This window comes from Sipha flava, unplaced genomic scaffold, assembly GCF_003268045.1.
Source record: "Sipha flava isolate LNK unplaced genomic scaffold, YSA_version1 176_pilon_pilon, whole genome shotgun sequence".
NCBI lineage: Eukaryota > Metazoa > Arthropoda > Insecta > Hemiptera > Aphididae > Sipha > Sipha flava.
Genome location: NW_020272062.1, coordinates 1 through 27,112, shown reverse-complemented (window position 1 = coordinate 27,112; position 27,112 = coordinate 1). Strand labels below are relative to the sequence as shown.

Here is a 27,112-nt window from a genome sequence, read left to right as displayed (position 1 = left end):
TCCATCTACAGCTTTTAGTGTGAATCCACATCCTCTATTCAAATAAGTCTCTTCTTCCGTTAATAATTTTATAAAAGATTCTTCAACAAGTGCTGATATACCGACTCTCTAAACAACTCAACTACAGATTTTTTGAATGCGCGATTTTCTGAGGAATTTTCCACATCCGAGATATTATTAGTGGCCTTTAGTTTTAAATTAAATTTAATAGCGTTTTTCTTAACTTGTGTTTTCAGTATATGTATTAGATAAATTTTCAATGAGTGTAAAAATATGTTATAATTTTGAACATTATCATTATTTTTAGCGTAATATCATACGATTTTACGGTTTGCTGTTGTTAAAATGTCTACAAGACCTGGGGATCTAATCAGTTCCATACACAATTTTTTCACCTTAACAGCTGAAGTAGAATTAGCGTTGGAAATGCGTTTACCATTGACTGTAGTCGTATAAGAATCTTTAAAAGCATTTCGCGTTTAGAAAAATAATAATCGCTTTATATTGTTTTAGAATTATCGGTACGGTGAATATTTCTTTCCGAGCAATACTCTCGATAATACAACGCTCCAGATATTGAAGGTGAATAAGGTCCGCTCGATTCAGCAATACTCTACATCCTTGTTGATTTTTTGCTTCTATCACTAACACATTTTCTTTGTTGTACACCGTACTCGATAGTTTAATCATTTTGTCTTCGAAAAATACCACTCACTTACACCTTTGTGTAGTGTCAAGTATAAAGCATAAAATACTCCCCATAAACGAGAATATTTTTTTTTTAAATTCCGGGTTAATATACACATAACGCGACGAAGTCAACAAATGTACAATGACTTTAAAATTTTCAGTTGAGTCAACACCAATATGAATAAACTTACAGGATACAAAGTCAAATGTGTAAGATATAGATTCGATAAGTTCAGCCGGCGTTGATAGAGGCACATAAATGAAAATCTTCTTCCTGTATAACGCTAAGCTAGAACCAACCATGTTTTTTGAAAATCGTGTAGTATCAATATAATAAACACTTTACAAAAAATAATTTTAAATAAACTCTTTTTAAAATACTAAAAACGACTTTCTGCTAGAATGGCTGCTCAGCTACTAAAGATTTTGTTCGGCAATATAAACTGAATAACATGGGTAGCGTTAGTGTAACATTTATTAAGAGTCCGCGACATCCTGGTGACTAAAGACAATTATAATATGTTATTCACTAATAGGCATTTTAATATTGTTAAGTAAAAGTCTGCGACACTCTGGAGACCAATTGAACTCCAAGCATGCAAGCGATTAATAAATATAATTTGTCGTTATAATATGTCTACCAAATGGTGGGAAATGTGGTCAGAGATAAGTGGTAGTCAAAATATTGCTGGACCCGGGGAGATTCAGCCTTACATACATTAACCAACTAAGTTACGGCTAGTATTCAATCATTATATACTTATAATGTACAGTTGACTGTTGATAATTCAACCCTTCGATAATTCGAAACCTTTGGTAATTCAAAGTAAATGCTTGGTCCCTTGAAAATCACGCGGTAATTTGAATAATAACAACGTATTCAAGTACACTCGGTAATTCGAAATTAAATTTTGGGAAAACTTACAGCTAACACATGACAATTCGAAGTAACTTTAAATATATGAGTTGGTCCATACTTCATTGAATGATTAATTTTAATATCAAACCATACTGGAGCGTTTGTCTTCATAATGAAGCTAGTCAGAATCTTAAACTCATAGGAAGGACTAGTTTCAGAAATGTAGAGTCTTAAGACTCTATTTGCACATATTAACCACCTAGAATGATTGAGAGGACCTGGATCTTTCACAGCAAGGTCAGGCGTACACTCTCCTGTCTTAACAGCATTGTAAATATCAAGTACTGTTGGTCCTTGCTTAAATTAGTTTTTATTATATTGATATCTTCACCATTAATTGTTTCAAAATTAACAACTAGAAGCTTATAGCAGTAAGCCAACTGCTTGCCAATTTTCCCGGAAAAGCATGTTGGTCCGGTTGTTTTACCATCTAAATTTTGAAACAAATGTCTATAAGGAAGTTCGTTAAAATGCACCAAGAATATAAACCACTGCAAAGGTGGCCCAGTTTAACCTCAATGTTATGGATAACACCGATTTTCCATCCAGTGTTTGTCGCTGTCTCATCACAACCAATAGCAATCAATTGTTTGAAGTCTACATTTTTGTTTTCTAAATAACACGTAATGTTCTTAAATATTTCGCTTCCATTTTCACTTTTTGATGTCATGTGCCCAATGTATTGTTCACCGGGCTCTTGAACCAAACTGATATGTTTTTTTTTCTTCAATTTTCGATACATTTTGTTTCTAATTTTCTTTTGAAAATATGTATTGTTTTTCCGACTATCAAAATATACTTCCAATATCTTTGTATTCGGACTTTTTTTTTGCAAATAGTCTCGAATTTTATTTTTTTCTCTTCTGACATTATTCTTGTCTATTACTAGTGAATGATCTCCTTCTTTTATCATTCCAACATCTTGTAAAACGCAGGATGCAATAGCAGCTGAAGGTCTATCAGATAATCCATATCTATCACTTATTAAGGCAGTTGCAGGAAGTTTGAGGGGCATTTGTGATGTTGACGATAAATTGATACAGTTTTATTTATTGTTTTCAATTTGGATTTTTTGAACATTATTTATTGGAGTATAGTTGATATTCATATTTAGTAAAATAATTTGGTTTTTCTCTTGTATTTGTTTTCTTTGTTTTCTTTTCATTATCCTTCTAGTTTCGACCACATCCAAACTACCTATACATTTCAAACGCCTAGTTCACTGGTCGTACATAAACTGTCTCTCAATTTTGGGATTTTTTTTTTCACAGGCACATTTTATAATTAACTTACAATCGCAAGATATAAGTTTTGTTCCACATGTGCATGTAAACTCTATGATACACTTACAAAACGCCACATCAAAAAGTTTATTCTTTGCTTCACTTACAAAATTTTCGAGTTTTACCTGATAATTTATTTTCTCTTCGTCGCGATTAAACGACTTGCCCAAATTGTAATATTTACTATGGTAATCCTTAATCATTTTTACAATAAGTTCATGACTCACCGTTGGTATTGAAGCTTTGCTGAAAATTTCCTCTATTTGAGTAGCAACTTCATGAGAAACCCGAGAAAAAGCAATATTTTTATTAGATTTTGATGTTTCTTCAAAAATAGCCAATAATACAGATTCGTATGTAGGTAAAATTTGTTGACTTAACACTTTTGGTGCACCAGAAATAGGACAAACATTTAAGCGTTTAGAAGTTCAATGAGTTTTCATTTTGAAGTATACATTATTAATAAGAAAATATCTCTATAATAACGTCAGCAACTAAACGTAATATTATGACACTTAATACCACACCACACTCTTTAATACAATACAAAACGAAACTATGTCACTCCGAGTAAATAATAACGGCAACTGATTGCATACATGCATAATACAAAATGCTCGTATGGTAGATAAAACTAAAATAAAACAAGTGATTAGTTTTCAGCTAATTGTCCCATGATGTTATCGGTAGAACAACACGCTAATTATGGCAATACGCTGACGACGTTAGGTTATTTTGATCTATTTTTGTGCTCAAACATGAACTGATATTACAATGGATTATATTTCAAGTTTATAAATAACTGTGTACTGTATTTTAATGATCAATTAATTTTCAAAAATATATCGATTTAATATTTTTAATAAAGTTGTCAACATTTTCAGATTTTGACTGTTCATTCAAATTTATAAAATAAGTGCGATACGCGAACTGAAGAAATCAACTTAGAATTTTTTAATTATTTTTCCCTTATTTAGGATACCAAACTGCAACTTTGCTGCACTATTGCAAAAACAAAATAAAAAAATAATTTTTTTCGACCGATTCTATTACATTTTTACACGTGATCTTTTATTACACAAACCAATAACGTGTTATAGGGACTATTAGAAAAACCCCGTACATCCTCCATAAGTTAATATTATTTTTATACATGCGATTATACACGTATATTACAAACACTATATATTCTTGAGTTACATGGATAACGCATACTGTTGCAGTTTTTACATAACTGGTGAGTGTATATTCATAATAACTAGATCTATACATTCTCTCAAATATTCTAGATCTAAATTATTAGATTACCAGGGGGCGTAGCTCAGATGGTAGAGCGCTCGCTTAGCATGCGAGAGGTACCGGGATCGATGCCCGGCGCCTCCAGGATTAACATTTTTGCAAACCTGAACTGTAAATATTTTTTTTATTCAATAAATTGTTATTTTACATTAATAATGGATAAGTTGATAAATTTATTGTTGTTATGCCAATGTATTTACTTAAATGCACGAACTTAAAAAACCTTACAAAAAATAATTTATATATAATATTTATATATAAATATTTTTGAATATTATAAATTATGATTTACAAATGAAATAATTAATATTAAAATAATATAATTAATTTAATTATATAAATTAGTACATTTGTGTTAAGAATATTGCATTTTTTTTGTTATTTAGCAACATTTATATAATTTTATTATCAATGATTGATATAAAATTTATGCTATTCGATTACATAAATATTTTGCCACAAAAATGTATTTTTTATGAACGTAAGATTCAGGTAAGATATTTCAATATTCTATTAGTAATTTATCTATTTAATATATGAGTACTTTAATTGATGTAATAGTTATTTAAATAGTTTGAACTTAAGATATTCTGATTCCTTATAATATATCAAATGGATTTATTTGCTAAAAATCACAATTGGTTTTTATTTATTTTATTTATTATGTATATCAATAACTGTCGTAAATATTTTTAATTTTTCAGTTATTGGCATTGGATGCCAATAATTAAATGATGAGTAATTATTACTATTTGTCTTATTGGCTCTTTATTTGTACCCATTAAAATAAAAATATATTTTTTATAAAAGTAATGGTAAATTAATATGTTACCTGAGTTATAGAAATGCCGAATAATTAGGACAGGTTTTTCTGAAAGTAATTTAAAACACATATGACGAACATGAGCTAGTAAGACATTTCAGCCATGGTAACGTATACATTTATACTGATTTGAACTTGTATGTTTCTATCGTTTCAATGTCATGATAAAATACATAATACCTGTTGAAAACCGAGTTTAATATATATATATATATATATATATGTTTAACTACATTTTATTCGTTCAGAAATAGATTCAATAATATTTTAAAATTTAAAATGTATTCAGAAAAGTTTTAAGCTGTCCTTATATTTTTTTAACAGATACATTGTTTTTTATTGATAAACAAACGTTATCGACATATTTATTTACATGTGATGTAATACATAAAATCAGACATAAATAATAACGAAATACTTTAAAGAAAATGTATTAAAAAATATCTTATAATATGTTTGAGATTTGATCAAATATATTTTGACCAAAGACGAATATTTAATACTCAGAATTCATAGCGTTTTGAGACTGTAAAAACATAGCCAGTAGATTATATGGATAACCAGTGGTTGAATTGGGGAGGGGACGCAGAGGGTCTCAGCTACTCTTCATTTTTCTTCATATTATAGCGTACCCCTTAATTTAATTCATCAAGGAACGCAGGGGACGCAGCAATTAACAATTATATGAATATGAATTTGTTTCTTAGAAAAATTGAATAAATATGAAAAAAAATTGGAAACGATTAATATTTTATTTAATTTTTGGTATTAGTTCGTAATCTGTTCATTATTATTAACACATATGTATATTAGGTACGCAATAATAAAATATATAATAATGTTATATAATTTATGTAACACGTTTTAAGTGTTTCCACTGTGTATTAATTCGTGGTATAAACTGCTAAATTGCTAAAAATATAACTATTACGAAAACTTCCCTGGGTGTACCGACGATAACGATCTATAGTAAACCATTGACAATAATAATATATTGACTCCGTATTTTGAGAATCCGTCCGTTGTTTTAGTTATCGACGATTAACAAATGGTGATGGTTTTCAAGGAAAATTAAATATTATTTATATTTTATTTGGAAACGAGGTGCGCCACGAATGAGTAATCAGTATTAGGTTAGCTTGTCGCGTACTCGCGTATGTAATTTATAAATTGTAATTTTGTTGAAAATAGTAAACACCTCAACCGCAATCCTACAGTCCTACACGTCACGTCAGCAATAAACAAATAAACATGAATAAACGTCAAAAATTGTCCATATCGGACTTTTTCAATAAAAAGAAAAACAATGACTAAGGTAATTAAAACACTTTAATTTAATAATAAATCATAGGTGTGCGCAGATTCCTGTTACCGGTGTACTTTTATTTTTTTTTTGATAATCCACCCTCATAAATCCCGCCTTAAAAAAAAAAAAATAGATATACAAAATATAAGTAAGTAGGAATAAAATTTATTAGAAAAACTGATGTACAATCTGATTATCAATGAACGTCAGTCCCGGCAATTTTTATTTTTTTGTAATTTGATAAAATTGATAAAAAAAACTTGATTTTCCAAAAAAAGTTATTAGCCCTTTTTACTTAAGTACCTAGTACCTACCAAAAAAAAAGTTAATAAATACAGTTAAAAGTTCCTTAAATTTTTTTTGGTCATACATTTTAAAGCAATACATATACATACCATGTACATACATGTACATACCTATGATAAAAATAATTATTATTTAACTCTCAGCAAATCTTAGTCCTAAAAATAATGTGACGGGATGAAATAAATTATATGACTAATATTAAACTTCAAATATTAATATTAATATTGTACGGACCGGGAGCGTAAAGCATTGATACGCGCGCCCGGTTACCTAAATACTCCGTGCGCTGCACTCACACACCGACCGACCTTTGTAAAATGTGTGTATTTTGTAAATAGATCGGACAGCAGTGGTTGGGATCGCCGCGCGACTAGTGTCCGACTATGTGTGTAAGTGGTGTGTGTATGTGTGTATTCGTGTGGGTGTGTGCTTAAACTAAAACAGAAAGGGTAACTAAGATAAAAATAAAAATTATGACGCAAAATATAGTAATTAGTGTTGCTGTATAATAATGATATAATAAAATAAATAATTCACGGCAACACAAAATATAATTAAAAAGATGATGATTTAAATTACGGCCCTTTTGGCCCAACACGTAAAAATGTATAAATTGAATGTAATAATAAAATAAATAATAATAAAAATGGTAACTGTGAGTGGTAATGAATTGGCCGAACAATTAAATTGTAAATAAATAATATAATGAGTAGGCAATAGTAAGTAAATTGCCTACTGCGGCCGGTTATCACGCCCCGTACAGTAAAATAATATATACAATTGTTCGAATAATTCACACACAAATAAAAATAATAATAATATAATATGTATGTATGGCCCTTCTGGCCCAACAAGTGTAAATAACAAGAAAATAAAAAAAAATAATATAATATGCGGCCCTTATGGCACGATAATAAACAATAATAATAATAATTAAGAAATATAACTCACGGATAAGTCGGAGCACTGCTGGCCAGCCGCTACCAGAACCTTAAATACACTGCAGATACACAAAAAATATAAATATGTAGCACTTAGCGCTCACAACCAATAAAATAATATAAAATATAAATCAGTGGCGATTAGCGCACACTATAAATACCAATAACAAAAATTAAAAAAAATGTTGGCGATTCGCGCCTGGTAACAAAAACGTAAATTTAATTTCGTGACGTTTTGCTCACGACGACGGACGGACAGCGACAAAAATTGCGGCGGCCGTGTTAAATTACGTGCAATTTTGAGCCGGTGACAGCAGATAACGCGCCGGTAACTGATTAGCATATTATATAACTCACAACACAAAATATAATTAAAACAATAATAAATACAAAAATAACGGCTATAATGTGCGCGAGTGTTTGTGTGTGTGTGTGTGTGTGTGTGTCGGTCGGCGGCGAGATATTCACGTACGTTCCACACAGGTACCAAATTATAATATATTGGCGTCGACAAATATTGACAAAAAAAAATTAATATACTAATAAAAGAGAAACATTTATAATCTATAAATTTAATATTTACTTTTTGTAGGCAACAGTAAAATACATGAATTATTTTAAATTGAAAGTTAATTGATTAATTAATTTTATCATATGGCTATATATTTACATTTTAGATTTTAAATTTGCTAGACGTGTTGCTGTGTTGATAAAATTAATACAAATAAATACCTATTAGTATTGTTTATTATTTGTTATAGATATCTGTGTTAATCATTAGATATATTTAATTATTTATATTGTAGATGCATTTAGGGGGCGGGGGGGGGGGACAAAGTCCCCCACGGTTTTTTTTAGATTAATTTGCTCTGGAACGCTAATTGTTCAGCTACATTTAGAGTCCACCTTTATTTTTTTTTCCAATTCAACCACTGTGGATAACAATGCAAATTTCAAAGATTGGCTATTCAATTGTAACAAAGAGCTCAGCGGAACATTTTACCACAGAATAAAATAGAATGGACACTGATAACAAATTACATGGGCAGCATAGGACAATAATGAAATCAGTTAGCCATTTTATTTGAGGTACAGTAGGAAGTTAGTAACATTTTATTCCATCATGAAACGGTAGTAATATTCTTTATAAGCTACTGCGCATTTTCAAATTTTACTAATAGTAGTGTTATTTTTCAAGGTATTAGGCGCAATAAGAGTTTGAGATTTGGGGGCTTATAAGTCTTATACTATGGTATGACTATGGGTCAACCTCCAACCTCCCATCATTACCAAAAAAATATAAATTGTGTTTTTGTAAATGTATTACAATTGTATTTGTAAATTTACTACAACTGTCTATGTTGTATCAATTCATTTGTTTGTCATTTTATGTTATCATTTTCGTGCGATGCGTAGCGGTGTGTTGCGCATCCGCAGCCTTCGTCGGCGGCGGTGATAAGCCTCCGTGTGCGACCGGCTGGTTACGCAATCGCGCTGTTATCATCGCATGAAAGTGTCGTTATTTCCACGTTTTCAAAAGTTTTTCGGTTATGTTTTTGTAAAAGTAAAAGTCATGTTCTCAGTGCCACAAAGTTTCATAAATCTCGTGTTGTTTGGTTTAGTGTGGTAGCACTGAGACATTTATCTTCATTTTGTGGTGTCCGGCGGCCTTAGTCTTCGTGGTGAATGTCGTCGGCCCCATCTCGCTCTCGTTTTTGTGTCTTCGTGGTGTGCACATCAAATTTCATTTCGTTTCAAGTTTTCGTACGTCCGCAGCCATTTCGTTCAAACCACGTTTTTTGAACAGTGTCATTTTCGTTTTGTGAATATTGAATAACGTGGTTTTCATTCATTGTTTCATTGTCCAGGGCTGTGGACCATTGCAGTTTTTTTCGTTGGTGACTGTGCTTGAGTGGTCGCACGTACCAATTCTGTGATTTATTTTCATTTATACACTGTGGTGTGCCGTCATAGGCAATTGTCTAATCACAGGGTTGGTGTGGTCGCGTGGGTGAAATCAGCCATTTCAACACAGTCACAAGTGAGTATTGGTCGACCATATTTGTTTCATTTGTGTTTAAAGGCCGACGGGCCTAGCCGCCGAAGGCACATCATTATTATATTGTAATTTATTATTTCGTTTTGCGTGCCGTGTAAGCCGCATCTTATTTAGTGTTGGCCATACATTTTGATTATATATATTTATTGTTGAGGGCCAACGCTTGTATTTTTATTTATTATTTCGTGTGTGCCGTGTGGGCCACACATTTTATTTATTTATTTAGTTACCATTTGGTTTTGCAATACCATTATTATTATAAATTGAATTATTATTTTCCGTGCGCCATGTGGGCCACGTATTTTATTTGAATTATTTTGTATTGCGTGCCGTGTGGGCCGTATATTATTTATTTATATTTATATATTATTATTATTTACATTATTATTATTTCTTTCTTAATCCAATTATACAGTCTACTTAAAATTCAAGTTGTCTTTTTCTATGTTTTATATCTACTTTTTCATTTCAAAACAATGTTGAGTTCCCCCTGAGTGGTTATTGCTGTCACCAGGGTAAAACATCTACCAACAACAATGATTTGCATTTTATAGTATTATATCGATATAAACGTTTTTAATATACTTAAAAAAAATTTATAAATACCTTTATACTATTTAATCATCGATGAATCTATTTTATACATTTTTTTTTTTTTAAACACTACCCATTCTGAAATCTTGCACATGGGTCTGTATTATGGTAGACGTAGGTACTATCTAAAAAATGATCCACTGGTAAAAACTTCTTGGTACCCAGTAGGTCACCATGTTTTACACCGTTTGGTAGAACACATATTGAACAATTACCATTATTTAAATTACAATTAATAACGAATATAAGTTATCACTGATTAAAATTTGATAACAAAATTACCTCAATTAAAATGGCCGCTGATTTCGTTGCCGTCATGCTGTGTCCACCCCCTGATTTTACTACATATTAATAGCTATCCTGTTCATATTATTGATAAGATCTTAAGACACATAATAATTGTCTACATACCGGCAAACAAAACTTCAATCATTAAATTCCGTGACCAAAGTTATCGTGCGCACTTTCTTAAGCGATGAAAAAGACATCGATAAATATATTTTTACATAACTCATAAAATAATATACAATTTTATAAATAAACAATTTGATATAAGTAATATATAAAAAATATCTCGATACTTTTGTAAATTATACCTACATTTATTTATTTTATTTATTTTATATAGTATGTACACTTAATTAAAATTAATACAGTAACTAATCACTTATTAGAAACATTCGGTTAATTGACACTTTGAAATTATTTCTTTTATTGAATAAATAGGCATGAAGTTGTTTACAAAAACTTTAGACTAGCCTTGCTTACATATAATTTACTTTTTATGAAAGTCTGTACAGTTAACGAGTGTTCATAAATACCTTTATCACTCAAGAAGTAGACTTCAAATATCGTGAGCTTGATATATGTGTGTTATATATATATATATGTATATTTCTCGACTAACCGAAATGTGTCCTTAGCTTAAGTTTCACTATTGGTAAATTGAAGAATTCTACATTGAATTTCCGAGATTTTTTGTTAATATATTGATAACAGTTGCGATGTCAAACATATTAATTAATTTAATAAATTATTATTAGGTATTTATACTCGAGTGCCAACCAGTACGCTAATTATTTGTTAGAACTGTATTTACCCTTTCTTACTTAATTATTATTTTTTGGTGTGATGTTCTTTATGTATATGTTACCGGAAAATATGATAACTAGTTTATGTTGATATTGGCTTGTCAACAACGACAATCCCAGATTTAGCAAGGAATTGTCACAATTGACTAATTAGTAATTGACGTTAGTTCTTTTAATGGAAATTTAGATACAACTGCGAAATATTCAACAATGCCTAACATCATCAAGAATTGTCAATAATGACAAGGGAACGAAGACAATTCCTAAATGTTCATATTTTCAGGTAACACATACACCTACTGATGTATCTACGAACATTAAGCTTATCTCAATGACTGGCACGATGGTAATGGCACCGGTTTTTGTTACAGGTAATGATAATAAAGGCACATCATTAACACATTCTCAGTGCCGTAGCAACTAAATATTGGGGCGAAACTTCAAAATGCACCTTTATTTATTTTAATTTTTAATTATTATTATTATAAATATTAGATTTTATCATATAAAATATGTTGTATTTTTTTTAAATAAAATATACAGCATTGACGGTTGTTATTTTAAACATAAAATACAACTTTTTTATTTTTGGGCCTCTCCAAGAATGGCTCTTGGGGCGTTATCAATTTTGGCCCCCCTTTGCTACAGCGTTGCATATTCTCAGTAGTTAAACACACCGAACTACAGCTAGTATCTTAATTTAAACTGTAGTATTTCAAATATTCAAGCTTTAGCAAATTACTTTCATCTTAGGGGGCGTAGCTCAGATGGTAGAGCGCTCGCTTAGCATGCGAGAGGTACCGGGATCGATGCCCGGCGCCTCCAAGTGAAAGTTTTTTTTTATCAATATATAAAGAATATTTATAAATATTTTTTTTTTTTTTTTGAAAGAGAATTTCGAATATCAACTTAATATATAATAATGTATCATAATAGCGTTGTAGAACACAAACTTGTGTTGTGCAGCAAACAAATCATTTCGCCTAATTTATCCTAAATTATGTCCCTACTTCCTTTAAACATGTTTCACGAAACATATTTTCAATCAATTTAGTGCTTACATCAGTCAACTACGTATATAATATAATGTAAATTTAAAATTTATTTATCTTTTCTTATAAAAAAATATATTTTCTTTTGTATATTTTATTATTACGCAAACAAAATAAAAAGATACAAGATACATAGCCATAAAAAGTATCTAGATACAACATACAACTCACAAATGTTAAAATATACAAAATACAAATTAATCTAAGATACTGTCCATCCCTGATGATACTATTTGCCATTTAATCATTTAACATTCTTATATTTAATTGACTGTTTTTATACAACTGTTTTATATGCGATGTACACTATGTAGGTTCAATTATCCATCAGTACACTAAAAATAATATCAAAATTTTATAAATATTAAGCGTACACGGAAACTCATAATCTGATAGGTCATCAATCGATGTGTTACAAAATGAAAAATTATCGTTGGATATTAATTTTTATTCAAAATAAATACGAACCCCTTGTGATCATTTACATTAATATACATTTAAAACTCTAAAATTATTAGTTGTAATATTAAAAAAAATTGTTACAACATTATTAGTCTACGCACATAATATGGATATTTGCTAACTACTACATTTGACACAGACCAGTATATTTTTTTATATATTAAATGTATCAAAAAGTGCTTCAATTCATTTTAAATGCATTAATAATATTTTAATAACCAATGATTTCTTTTTAAGGGTTTAGGAATTGATTAACATAAAATGTAAAAACCCCACATATCTATAGATATTTAATACTATCTATAATCTGTTTGGATAGTTATTTTTCTATTGATAAAAGCAATGAATTTTTAGTTAGTTCATAAATAACCATAATGATTTATAGAATTGTAGAGTTGATGAAACTGGTCAAAAATGTTCTGTCTTAGAATACGGTTTTTTTTTAAATATTTTAATGACTGTCAGACATTCAATTTATAGACATTTGCGTGGTAAATATTTAAAAATGTATATTATAATTAACAAAATCATTCTTTAAATTAAGCTATAACAGTTATTATTAAATTACATGACATTAAAATAACAAAATATTAACAATATTTCAACAATATTATTTCACAATGTAGATCAATGTATTATGAAATTGTAGATAGTTGTATTCTTTGAGCATGTGTGTTAATGAAAATTGAGTTAATGTTATGTTTAAAAATAGACTAACTAAATATTTTAATGGAGTAAAATCTTACATCAATTGAAAAATGTTAACGGAAAAAGTATAAAATTATTTTTTACTAGAATGGAATTTAATTTATTCCGCCAAAATAATAATAATCTATTATTATCAACCTTAAGATTCAAAATTATTGAAATTTATACTTTGATAAATATTCTTCAATAAAATTAATTCAGCTGAGTATAAGGTTTAGTTGTTATCAACAACTTGTGATTAAAATTCCTTTTATCTTTTTTCTTTCACTTTATCCTCGAAATACTTACTTTACCATCCGAATAGTTTCATATTACGTAAGTTTTTAAAATAAATTTTGAGACATAGTCGTTCCCAAGTGGATTATGTGGTTGCACTTTAAATCTTAGTTGTCGGTACGAAACCAGTCATTGGGGGAGGGGGTTTGCTTTTATGACTAGACCTCAACCCTTAGAGAATAAACTGCCTTTCCTCTACCAACCAACTGCTCTAAAACATGAGTTCCAACACAAATGTTAACTCTTGTACCTCTACTATATGACACACCAAGAACAGATTAATAGCGCTAGTTTTCAAAGCTCCCTTAAATTAAAAATTAAATAAATCTTAAACTTCCGATTGATTCCAAGTATATCAGATATTTATTACCTTCTAACTTATTCAATTATTATTTGCATATGAAATGTATCATCTAAAATTATAATATACAACAAAGACTACATACTCTTTGCACCTTCGATGTTAGATATGATACAGAACACGGTCTTCGATAAATTATTATTAGTAACAATATTAATGTGTGTCAAAATTCAATGACGGATATATGTATTTAACAAATATAACTTGTGGTATGAAATTTATGTCACAAACAGTATATCACTTTTTCATGAATTATTATTAATTATAAAAAAATATTAGGTAATACACAGAGAACTGAAATTAAATTTTGAATTCTTGTGTAAAACAATTGACGCAACCATAATTCATTGACCTGAACAAGTTAGGGTTACTCTTAGTGAACTTTACCGAATAAATACTGAAGTTGAACTATAAAATTAACTAACGTGGTTTCAACCCCAAGACAGCTAAAATACATAACATTAGAACATTTAATTAGATGCCTCCATTTGTGTAATCTGACTCGTTCAGATAACAGATGATTTTCTGATAGTGATTTTGGATCGGATTATTCATGTATTTAGCTCAAAAAATAATGTTCGGCTTGCTTGGCGTGGTGTCGAAAATGATTATTAACAATCAAAAATATTTTTGATAATTTTATGAGATATTTTTTATGAAATGTATTTATTAGTTTTATTTATAAATACATTTTACATTCATTATTAGTAAGCATAGCGAACATGGATATTTTTATGAGACATTTTTTTTTTACAATCTGACCTGTAATGATTTTTCAAATTATCAATATTTATCATTTTTTAAGGAACAGGGGGTGTAGCTCAGATGGTAGAGCGCTCGCTTAGCATGCGAGAGGTACCGGTATCGATGCCCGGGGCGCCTCCAGGATTACATTTATGCTAATAAAAATAATAATAACTATATATAATTTTTAAATATATATTTAAAATAAATAATAAATAAATATTGGATACACTGATAAATTAAATTTTTTTTTCATGCTAAATCTTTACATTCTTTCAAATTTTCTACATTTTTCTTTTTACACTTTTTTAAATTTAAATTTATTATTTTAAGTTCAATAGATTTAAAAAGTGTTATAAAGGTATAAAATCACAGTAGCTGTGGTCATTGGTCTAACAGTGACAATTTAATTATATTTAATGTAATAATATTTCATATTTTTTTTAAAAAAAAGTTAAAAGATTATGAATTGCATTTGAATCCGGACTAAGAATTTCGTATAAATGTGTGGAACAGATAATTTCTACTCGATTTCTCTACTGCTTACAGTATTTTGGTGAGGATGTGCTTGACAACCAAACGCTACAGGTGGGAAATTTAGGTGGCTCTTCTCTTGATATTAGATGAAGATGGGTAATTAAAGTGTGGTCTATTCGGTGATTATTTTTAATTGTTTCTTGTCTTTTGAAACTATTTAACAGTAGTAACTAGGGTTGTAAATTTGAAATATTTCATAATTGAAAATTTCTCACTTTATGTAATATTGAAAAATATTTTTTTTTACGTTTGAGTTAGTGACTGTCAACTGTCATTTAATCAGTTGATATTGTTTGATATCGTTTCGGTACAATCTTGGGTTTTCCCATTTAACACGGTATAGTTTATCAGCTGCCTATAAATAGGTAACGCCCACAGATATATTTAATATTAATATATATATATATATATATATATATATATATGTAGTAACGATAAAACCGGAGCATTATTATTAATAACAGCTATTTTTATGATAATATTCGTCTAATAAGTAATTATTCTAATCGCCTGTGATTAATTTACACGGTACTAGTCAAGTTTTCTTTAATCGCTTATAAAATACTTTTAGGGCTCAAATTATGAATTAATTTTTATGTTAATAAACTGACACAAATTTAACATTTCAAACTTCCATGGATAGCAAAAATAATGTTCAAAAATTTGTTAGAACATTTTGAATGTCTGTTAAAAGCAATTGGATTATTGAGATTAAGATGATTAAAGGTAATAGTTGTCGGTTAGTATATATTTGTTTATTGATACCTATTCTTATGTATAATTTTTATTTAATTATTGATAAGGAAATATGTAGGTAAGGAAATAATAAAAAATGTGATAACAATGTACAGGTCAATAGTACACACATTTGTAAATTACGCAACCGGGTATCCACTTAAATAATATGTGCTTGCCCGCGGACCTCACAATGTATTAGAAATTTTGTAAATTTCTTGCTATATCAGCTGGGTTGGCTATATTTTTGAGACTAGGCAGTGCGCTTATTGGGTCGCTAAAAATAATGAAACGATCTGAGGATTGGATAATATATTTGACACTTGCTTTTAGTAGTGCTAAAGTTTGTGTATAAATCATCGATTTCAATTATTATAGAATGTATAATATGGCTTTTTTTTATCATAATATGTTATACTACTTAATTAATATTTTTTTGTTATATTAATATAATACATAATACATACATTTAATATAATTTGATGTAATATAATTACCTAATGGGATTAATTTATAATTAAATTTATTTATTTATTTTATCAAGCTTGCATTTGTTGGTAACATAAATCATATATCATGAAAATATTAAAATATTCAATGTAATTTTGATATTTATGAGTACGTGGAATATTGTTATAATATTATTATTAGGTATAGCGGGACAACATTACTAGATTTTAGAAATATTTTTAATTTATCGTAATCTGCTGTGTTACTTTCATAAGTTCACATTGAGAAATAAATTTTAAGGTTATCAATCGGTATTTAAGAATAGTGAAAGTAGCAGTTAGTGAGTTCGATGTGGTTGACTTACAACTATCGAAGAAGGATCGTTTACTGAGTTATTGATGGAATGCTATAGTATACATTTGGTATACATGTATATATATATATATATATATATATTTCATAGTATATATGTTTCATTTAATATTTTTGATCAGAAACAATCTAGTAATTATTATATTGTTCACTATTGATATTAATTAAATAGTCGTTAGAAAAAATTTGTTACTACATCTATCTCTATTGTCAGTAAACATTTATTATCTATCTATTCATTGTAAGTATAATTTTCAAATAGATAACCGAATACGTTCTAAACGATAACATTTTAATACAAATAGCATAACAATTATTACAAAGTTTCTCTTAAAGCATTTTATATAAAGCGCATACTGTGTATTAAACTCTAACTAATAATATGGAAGACTCAAATAAAATTTTGGTAAAAATATGTTTTAAGCTTATCTTTAAAAATATTTATTTATATGAAGCAAAATAAATATTGCTTAAATAATATTCTAAATATTAAGAATAAAAATATAAAAATATTTACTTTTATTAATAAGAATGGTATAGTTAAATTATTAATTTTGACCATAAATTTGAAATGTTTTGAAAATCTTATTCGTTTGACTAACAATATATCGTGGCTTTTTATTAAGAAAAAATAACAATATTAAGAAATTAAAAATGTTACGATGCTGAAATAAAACGTTCAGCGAATATACGACCCAAAATACTATATATATTCTGAAAGAACTAAGCGATAGTTTAGAAACAAAGTTTATAATATATGATAATATATGCATAGTCTCGTTGCTAATGCCACCATTCATTAATACATAGTGCATCAAAGTTCACAATAAATTTATATTATTACCTAAATAAATAGTGATTTGGATTTTTCAATTAAAAAATAAAAAATACAAAATAGGCATGAAATCATATTTTATAGTGTATGAAAAAATATAATATAAAATTTGGTCCATGTATTTTATTACTGGTATCTAATATCGATTTTTACGATTTATTTATGACTAAATAGTTTATGATCTATTTAATACTCCGTTGTTGTAGCGAGTATATGTTTTTACTAGATATAGGATTTTAATGTTCTAAAAAATAACAAAAAATGCTTTAAAAAATGAAAAAAATGCGCGAAAAAATGTATTTATTATAGTTCAAAAATATTATAAAATATTATAAAAATAATGATACCAAAGATAATTAATTATATTAATTCACATATTAATAGCAAAATAAATACTTGTTACTCAGTAACCTAATAATTGCTTACAATTAATGCAATTATTTTTTTATTTCAATTAATTTTAACCCTTAACCGAGATAGTTGACTGTCAATATCTAAAGTTATACCTATAGTTTTTAATATACTGAACTGGTAAAATAGTTTCTAATTGAAACTATTATGATCCATAATCTAAGCTTTAAAACCAAAGTTTACTAACTTATCTACTTAACACCAAAATAAATTATTAACTATACAGTTTAAACTAAAAGGATACAACAATGTACTTGTAAGACTTATTTTATTTTAAAAATTTAAATTAATTTAAAATTAAAATGAACATCTATAAATTATTTGAATTATTTTTCATATTATACATTTAAAAAAGAGCAGAATTATTTTTACAATCATATATATCTATATTATGCCATCACTGTAAAAGTAAATCAATATTTGATACGTTTACCATTAAATCCATTGTTTTTTCTCTCTATAGCTAAACCATAATTATAATCCATATTAAAACCATTTATTATCTATAATGTATTTATAACATTTTTTTACTTGATAATGATTTAGTAAAAACGTACCTGAGTACAATTAAAGTGTGTTGTTGTAAACATTATTAAAGTTTTAAATTATTTATTTATTCAAGTTAATTTATAGGTTATTTATATACATACATATATTAATACTGTAGTTCTAAATTATAGGACATTTCCTTAAAATTATTTAATAATATCATTTATTTAAAATGGCTATTACTTTTATTGCTGTACAGAGTTGAGCGAAATACAGCTGAAAATGATTAAATAAAAATGTTATGAATTATTTTGAAAATTTCATTATTGATCGATATAAAATAATAACTACATACATTATATTAAACAATAAGTAATATTATTATTACAAAACATGTAGGACGTTGAAAGTAAATGTATGGTTCATGGGTTGAAAGTACCTATCCCTCAATATTTAATGGAAACTTTTTATTGTTGTATGATATTATGTTTTATTAGTAAATTGCTAAGTTGTACACTTTCACTTTATTTAATATTAAATACACTTTTTATTTTAAAATAATTAAAATTTTTAAATTTTTTATGCTGATTTAATATATAGGAATATAGTAGTAATGTTATTTAAAATGTTATTTCGTTGTACTTATTTGCATATATAATTATAGTTTTTACAAATAAACATGAATGTGTAACCGATATCAGTATAACTTTATTGTGTTATTTATTTATTGTATACGAAAATAATATATGACTTGGAAACATATTTTTTTCTTTGTAAAATAAGAAATCAGTGAACGTTAAAAAACTAAAAATTATTAACATGTTATTAAAAAAAGAGCCTTGTCTATGAATTAATAAGTAAATTAATAGTTATGAATTATTACGTTGATTGATGATAAACTTTTATTGGCAGAAGTGTAGTACGAAATTATCTAACATTATGCTTGCCGAGTATTTTATATAAAAAAAGTGGAATCGTATTCATTTAATACATAACCTACTTGATCAAAATAGGTATTAATTTTTTTTTTTTTTTTTATTTTATACACTGTTTTATCGGTATTATCCAACTGCTATTTATACGATAACAATAGAAACCTAATCCTTTATTATATTATTTAATTTTATTTCAGTATATTATTCAGTACAATATTATTTTTTATCGTACTGAATCTAAAGCTAACCTTATGGTTTTTTTTGTTTAAATGTACACTTACCTTACCATTGTTTGTATAATGCACAAGAAAACCAAATGAAAACTTTCTTTTTATATATTTACGTACCCTATATACGAGATAATATAAATCAAATACGTGTACACATTTTTAAAACACGTATGTAATATACATATTATATTCCATTCAAGTGCGAACCAGCTTGTGTTTACTACCCATATGTTTCTTATTCTTTTTCATAAAATAAAAAATGCAACATTATACGTTTTTGAAACACTTACTATTCTTTATTATTCCGAACCGGTCATTATAGTTATTTAATCTTAAATTGAAAAATCTGTTGATTATTAATTTTGAAATTGTATCAGGAAGAAACGTATTACTATTCATAATCTATGCGTGTTCCGTTAAGTTAACGGTCTATAACGGCTGCTAATGAAATAAGCTGTTTTATTAATATACATGATGGGTGATCAGAAAGAAAAATAGTTAACTACTTTGATCATTAATATATAATTTTGATTAAACATTTGGAGGATTTACATTTTGCAAAGTAAAATTATAAGTATTTGCCTTCAGAGATATAATTTTATTCCGATTCTCCATTAATATATATTCAATTATATAACTTTAATGCTGTTAGCAATATGGACAAAATATTACATGATAGTGCAGTGTGTGTAGGGATTTTATGGTTTTTTTGAATCCATTATTACATTTGATTTGCCTAATAAAATGGATTTAAAATGAAAACTTTGAACTTGATTGCATTGAACGAATAAAAATCAAAATTAAATGTACCTAATGAATTTTAAGTATTGAAATCATCAAGTGTTTACATTGGTTGACGTGCGATAACAAATTTAATAACCTATAAACTTGGATTTAAGTAGAAAATATTGAGTCAAATGGGAGGAGGTCGAATAACATACATGGGCGGGTGACTGATGTAGATCGAAAATTGTTCTCTTAAATTTTAAATCGATGTACCGTTGATGTCGAAAAACAAATTCGAGCGAAGAAGATCGGGTGTTTCTGCTTTTGTATTATCTGGTGCGCACGAATGTCAATCAGATAAATGAACCTTTTTGAACGAATCGCATCCCGGACATAATTTGTGTTACCTTTGTTCATATAGTTAATTATTATAAGTGGTTTATAAAGTCATATTGACGTAATATAAATGTATCGAGTAAAATAGGAGTATAATATAAATATAACATAATATAAATCATTAATCACAATCACATATTAATTAAATTTATTCTGTATTTATATTTATAGACTAATGTGTTAACATAATCATTAATTGTGATTTCATTATTTTTTAATTGATTTATTTTATTTTCTATAAATTGTATTGTCTCTATTATTAGTTTTCTGAGTATTTGCAGTTTTTCTAGACTATTTCTTATAAATATTTTAGTATCGGTTTGCATATTTATTAAGACTTCTAAATGTTTGTTTATGTTTGGAAGAGGAAAATCAAAAAATTTGTTTCATTTTGAATGAAAAGATTAACAAGCGTTGGTAGTTCTTTGTGAGCTTTTCTCTGCATATAACTTCAGAGGAAATATTGAATTTTCGTTGATGTATTTATTACTAAATATATTTTTATTGAAAATGTCTATTGAAAATTTTTTTTACAAATTTAAAGATCAAATTGGATACTACTAGCAACCACTAAAAAAATGTAAAGTGTTAATGTAACACGAATTGTGTCCGGGACGAAATTCGTTCAAAAAGGTTCATTTGCCTGACTTGATCTACAAATCGTGTGTACCTTTATTATCTAAAGATAGTTCGTATTGTATGAGCCGTATAACTATATAAGTGTCATAGTAGATTTCTAATTTCGTAATCAGATTGGTTAAACAACAGAATCAACATTTGCGGGAAAAAAATGAAGTCTCATTTTACCCAGTTTACTTTTATTCGAAAACACGAGTTAAACATTTAATCAATTATAAAAAAAACGTTTTGTTCATTCGAAAAATAACCTCCTAAATACATCAACTAGACAAAACAAGACTTATAAAAAAATAAACCATCGACGACTGAAGCTATTTATCGAATATATCCGATCAAAATATTATCTATTAATATTATTGAAAAGATAAAAAATATCTTATGAATTGTAGTTAATTTTGTATGAAACTTTTTTAGTTTTAGTTTTTATAAATTATATTGTACATTAGAACATTATAACACATGAGTTTTAGTATAATTAATTAAAGAAAATACAGTATCTACAACACATAAAAATGTACCACGTACTACGAAATTTTTATTATTTATTTAGTTTTGTTCAGATGTTTATTTTTTGCCCACATATATTGTACAGTTGTTTAGGAGCGAAAAATGTTATTATAATATATTTTTTTTTTTATTATTTAAATTAATATCAAATGATTACTGGCCTCACTGAGAAAAACTCGTGTTAATAATTATTTGATTAACAAAGGATTTTAGGGATTTATTAGCTCGTATCATGTTTACTTCTACTGTATGCATGAATTAAAAAATGTATAATAATGATATTGATTCTAAAATCTTATTAACTGATTAAACAATATCGCTGTAAACACTTCCCAATTTAATTACATTTTTTCCGCCTTAATTCAGTAATTTACCTCTTACCCACATTATATTGAACTGCAATTTCTACGTTGAGCAGAAAGTTTTTTGTTTATTATGCGATTATTAAAGGATTCAATGAATTTATCGGTTAGGATCAAGTACCTTTCTACGGACAAAACGATTGAGTTACATTTGACACATTAGGCCAACTAGATTACAATTATTTGTTGTTATATAACTTTGGTTTAAAACCTTATACGTTCCACGAACTGAGAATTCACATACATTACTTTTATAATTCTCTGTTGATTATTTACTACTTTCTTTCAATATTCCCCGCGGAGAACATCAGTCGAAACTAATTAATTAGATTTTGGGTAATAGTAGCTAGAAGTTGTCCGTCTAAAGACCGTTAACCGTTGAGTACATACGGTAGTGAATACTGAAAGGAAAATATGTACGGAAATAATACTTGCGCTTTTGGTCAACATATTTACACACATAAACCACGCAGAACAAGAGGTTATATACCGTGCGTGATAATATTATTTACAAACGTCACTCTTAGGTACTTACTAAGGCACATTATGATTTTTTCGAAAGTTTTAATTAAAAATGTTTTCAATAATAATGTACATAATACACCATAATTACTAATAGTCCAATAGTCCGGACCAAAAACCCAGCAAATAGCAATACAAGGTACTTAATAAAAAACCATTTTTTTTTTTTAAATTGGCAATACACTCGCCACAATGGGACGAGGTCAGGACAGTCCCCTGCCGACGACCCCTCACAATTTATTTAAAGTGTGTGGAACCCTGTTCCCTCTTTGTGGGAAACTTCAGTTGCGGGGCAACTGATATTTCCTCCTTACATTTTTCTGCTGCCGCCTAGATCCGGGGACCGAGGTGTCAGCGGGCGGCCCGCCATCCCGATGCCCTCCGTCTCGCGCGTTGTGCTGGAGCCAACCCTTGCAAGGGCTGTCTCACGAATTCAGTTTCCTCCTTGGTGGACATCACATCCTCCGCGAACGTTACCATCGCTCTCCAATTAGCCGAACTCTCCAGCATCAGGCGTAAGAGGTCGCCTGGATCGAAAGGGCCTATGGCCTAGACTAAACGTTCGCGGTCACACTCGAACGCCTTAATAAAAAGCCTATCATTTTAGAATTTTAAATGACATTTTTCTGACCCAACTAGATAAAACTTGGTCACGCGCGTGATTAAAATCACGTATAATTGATTCTTAATGAAAATAACCAAGAAATCTTCAAGTGGTGAAGATCATTTAACTGAAAAGTATACCAAATATCGTAGCTTTTCAGATAGATGTGAACTACGATCTGGTGTTATTACAGCAGTATCATAAAATTTTATATAAAATGCAAACAACTGATAGAGTTCATAAACAAACAAAAAAAGATTAAACAACAAACTCAACACGACCCCACAAGTCGTCATGTATCCGATATAACCTTGTTCGATCCAGCATAACAGTCGCCAAATCAACATTTAACACTCTGATAAAATTTCTAAAATTTGGAACGAATTCAAAATCTTCAGTCTCTCTACTTGCTGTAATTTTAAAAACAAACTTCCCATAATTGTCAGTAATTTCAATATCAAATCTCTTATCCAGAAACATCATTAAGATTATTATTATTTATATCTAATTCCCTTATTATATTGTACATCAACTAACTGAAATCTTTAATTGCTTTGAAACATGAGTTTCATATTTTAAATTACACAAATTTCATACGATATATCATATTAAATATTAAGATCTTGCATGAGTGTTAATTTGCTGAAACATTTTAAATTAAATAAATATAAAAAAAAAATTGATTATAACATTTGTTTTCGTAATGAACTCTTTGATCTTTAATTTCCACACGTTAAAATATTGAAATATGTTAATCTTATACCAAGAAATTATATTTATATCTAATAAATGCAAATTATATATATTTTATATATGTAATATATTCTAAAAAATAAATTTTTATTTATCATCTATGCTATCCAACTATTTCGTTTTCCAAATATGGTGATTCCCATAACTGTATTCTATAATCTCTATGATTTTTAGTTTATTTTTAGCATGCAATTTTTATATAAGAAATGCTATAATAATCTGCATTTATCTCATTAACCATCCTACAAACATAACTTGTAAAAAATTAATTAATTTAATTAATTTTAAAACAATTAAATCATAATTAATAATTAATTTTTTTATTCATATAAAAATAACCATTTTACAAAGTTCTGAATGATAAAAAATGTTTAAAATTATGCTTTTACCTAGTTTTATTTGTTTTTTATTTAGATAAATGTAATTATATTTTATCTATTATCCAGATAATTTTTTAAATAGTTATCTATCATCTTATCAAGATGAAATTTCAATATATTATCCGTTATCTTATCTAGTTGAAATTTTAATATATTATCCGTTATCTTATCTAGATAATATTATGGTTATCTATGTTCAACACTGTTTATAGATAGTAACGCCCTCGAGGGATGAGAGTACAGTATATAGAAGTTGGAAGTAACATCATAGAATAAACTAAAAGCAAAGTAACAGTTTTTTCAACTCACTATTATTATCAAAAAGGAAATCGAAGTCAGATAGATAGATCATCTTTATTATAATGTAGAACTCTACTAATGGGAACAAAATTTCAGTCACTCGTTGCAATATAAAATAAGGAATTATGTTAAGTACTGACTGAGTAAGGTCTAAAGCCATTAAGACTCGAGAGCTCACAATATATGTCAATTCTATTCTATAGTTTATATAAAAGTAAAAAGTCGATGTAATCACGCCTTCTACCAAGATAGAATATTTTACATTGGTTGTGGAATTCAATAATAGCCAGACCACCAAATTTAATTTAAAGACAATAATTCTAATACAATTTTTTTGGATTTTATTAATTTTATCGATTTAGTCTATTTGTCGAGGGTTCCAAATCAGTGAACCAAACTCTAGGACAGACTGAATTAGAGCAAAGTGAAGAACTTTTGAACATGTGCAACTCATAACCGCACAGTTGTGTTTAATAAATCCTAAGTTTCTATAAGCCTTTGAACAAATAATTTGTATATGGTATTTGAAACTCAAGTCCGACGATAACATTATACTGAGATTCCTAATCTCATTCACCACATTGATTCTAGAACTAACTAGATTATATTCAAGTAATGTTGGAGAGCGTCTGCGATGAAAGGATATTTATCTGTATTTAAATGTAATTCGTTATCCGAACGCCATGTTGAGAAACGATCCCGTTCTATTTGCACTTTTAAACAATGGCCAATATTATTTATGATTAAATACTGGATTTAATTGATATTGCAACTTATTTTGTAGTTAAGATAAATAAAATCTGATCAAATATGTACATGATTTGTATTAATTACTGTCTTTCTGTTTAATTTTATGTTGCAATTTATTGCAATTTTGTGTACTTCACGTAATCAAATGTACAAATCAATACTTTTTAACTAATTTTATAATATAAAAATAAAAACATTGTTGATTTTTATAATTAGTTTGATTACATGATCTTAGAAGTATAAAGGTGTATTATCTATGTTGTTTATCGCTCGCCTGGAATTTTCTAGCTCAAATTACTGCACGAAAATTCTAGAATAGTCCAGCGAGCGATAAGCGTCTATATATATGGTGGTAATTAAGTTCAATGTATTATAGTTCAATGATTCGTGTGCGTTTACCTGTTGATACCTTAGTACCTATTTCTTTGATCAGTTTGACCGCACAGTGAACGTATTTGTAAAAATGCCTAAAATAAAATAAAATTAAAAAAGTAAAATTTCGAATTGGATTGCTCCTTATAATGATAATAAAGAAGTATTTTCATCAGATGGAAATATGATATATTATCTCGTATGTTAAAAGTCTGTGTCTATTGAAAAAAAAATCTATTATATCATCATTCCAAAACAAGTAAGTTTTGTATTTTATGCTCATATTATACGTAATATTACACGTAATTCCATAATATTTTATTTTAAAAATATATGTATATTTATTTTAGTTGAACACATTAATGTATTACAAAGGAATAAAGAAAGAAAACAGATTTTGATTACTTCTTAAATCTCAAAAAGTAAAAAAGTATATTTGAAGATTTATGTAATGCATTTATTGCTGCAAATATTCCTTTACATAAGCTGGGCAGTCATGTGTTAAAATAATTTTTGGAAAAGCATACTGGCAAATCAATTCCAAATGAAAGTAATTTAAGAAAAAAATACATATCAAATATTTGTAAAAGCGTTATGGACCAAATAATTAGCAATATTGGAAATAATTATGTTTATATGATTGTTGTCAAGACAACCGATCCAAGAGGTTTGTATAAATAATTTTTTTTTAATATCTCATACAATAAAACATACTATTTTCGTTTGGGTTTGTCTATTACAAATTTATCAATTGGTAAATTAGATGGAATGCCTCGTAAATCATATTTAGTTGCACATCAAGAACTAGAATCCACCAATTATGAAACTATTTTTCAGTTTATTAATTCCTCGTTAAAAATATTTCCTGGTATTAAACAAAAAGTATTACTTTT

General features: G+C 27.8%; 1 long non-coding RNA gene, 2 other non-coding genes and 1 pseudogene across 3 annotated transcripts; 3 read left to right on the top strand and 1 right to left on the bottom strand.

Moving 5' to 3' along the window:
• Nucleotides 1-255: 255 nt before the first annotated feature.
• LOC112680303 lies at nucleotides 256-993 on the bottom strand (annotated as a pseudogene).
• Nucleotides 994-4,202: 3,209 nt separating this feature from the next.
• On the top strand, nucleotides 4,203-4,275 carry Trnaa-agc. The gene has a single exon. It is a non-coding gene; the product is annotated as a tRNA-Ala (tRNA).
• A 4,790-nt stretch (nucleotides 4,276-9,065) lies between these two features.
• LOC112680304 lies at nucleotides 9,066-11,762 on the top strand. Its single transcript, XR_003148292.1, has 3 exons — nucleotides 9,066-9,608; nucleotides 11,499-11,594; nucleotides 11,683-11,762. It is a non-coding gene; the product is annotated as an uncharacterized LOC112680304 (long non-coding RNA).
• A 301-nt stretch (nucleotides 11,763-12,063) lies between these two features.
• On the top strand, nucleotides 12,064-12,136 carry Trnaa-agc. The gene has a single exon. It is a non-coding gene; the product is annotated as a tRNA-Ala (tRNA).
• Nucleotides 12,137-27,112: the final 14,976 nt, after the last annotated feature.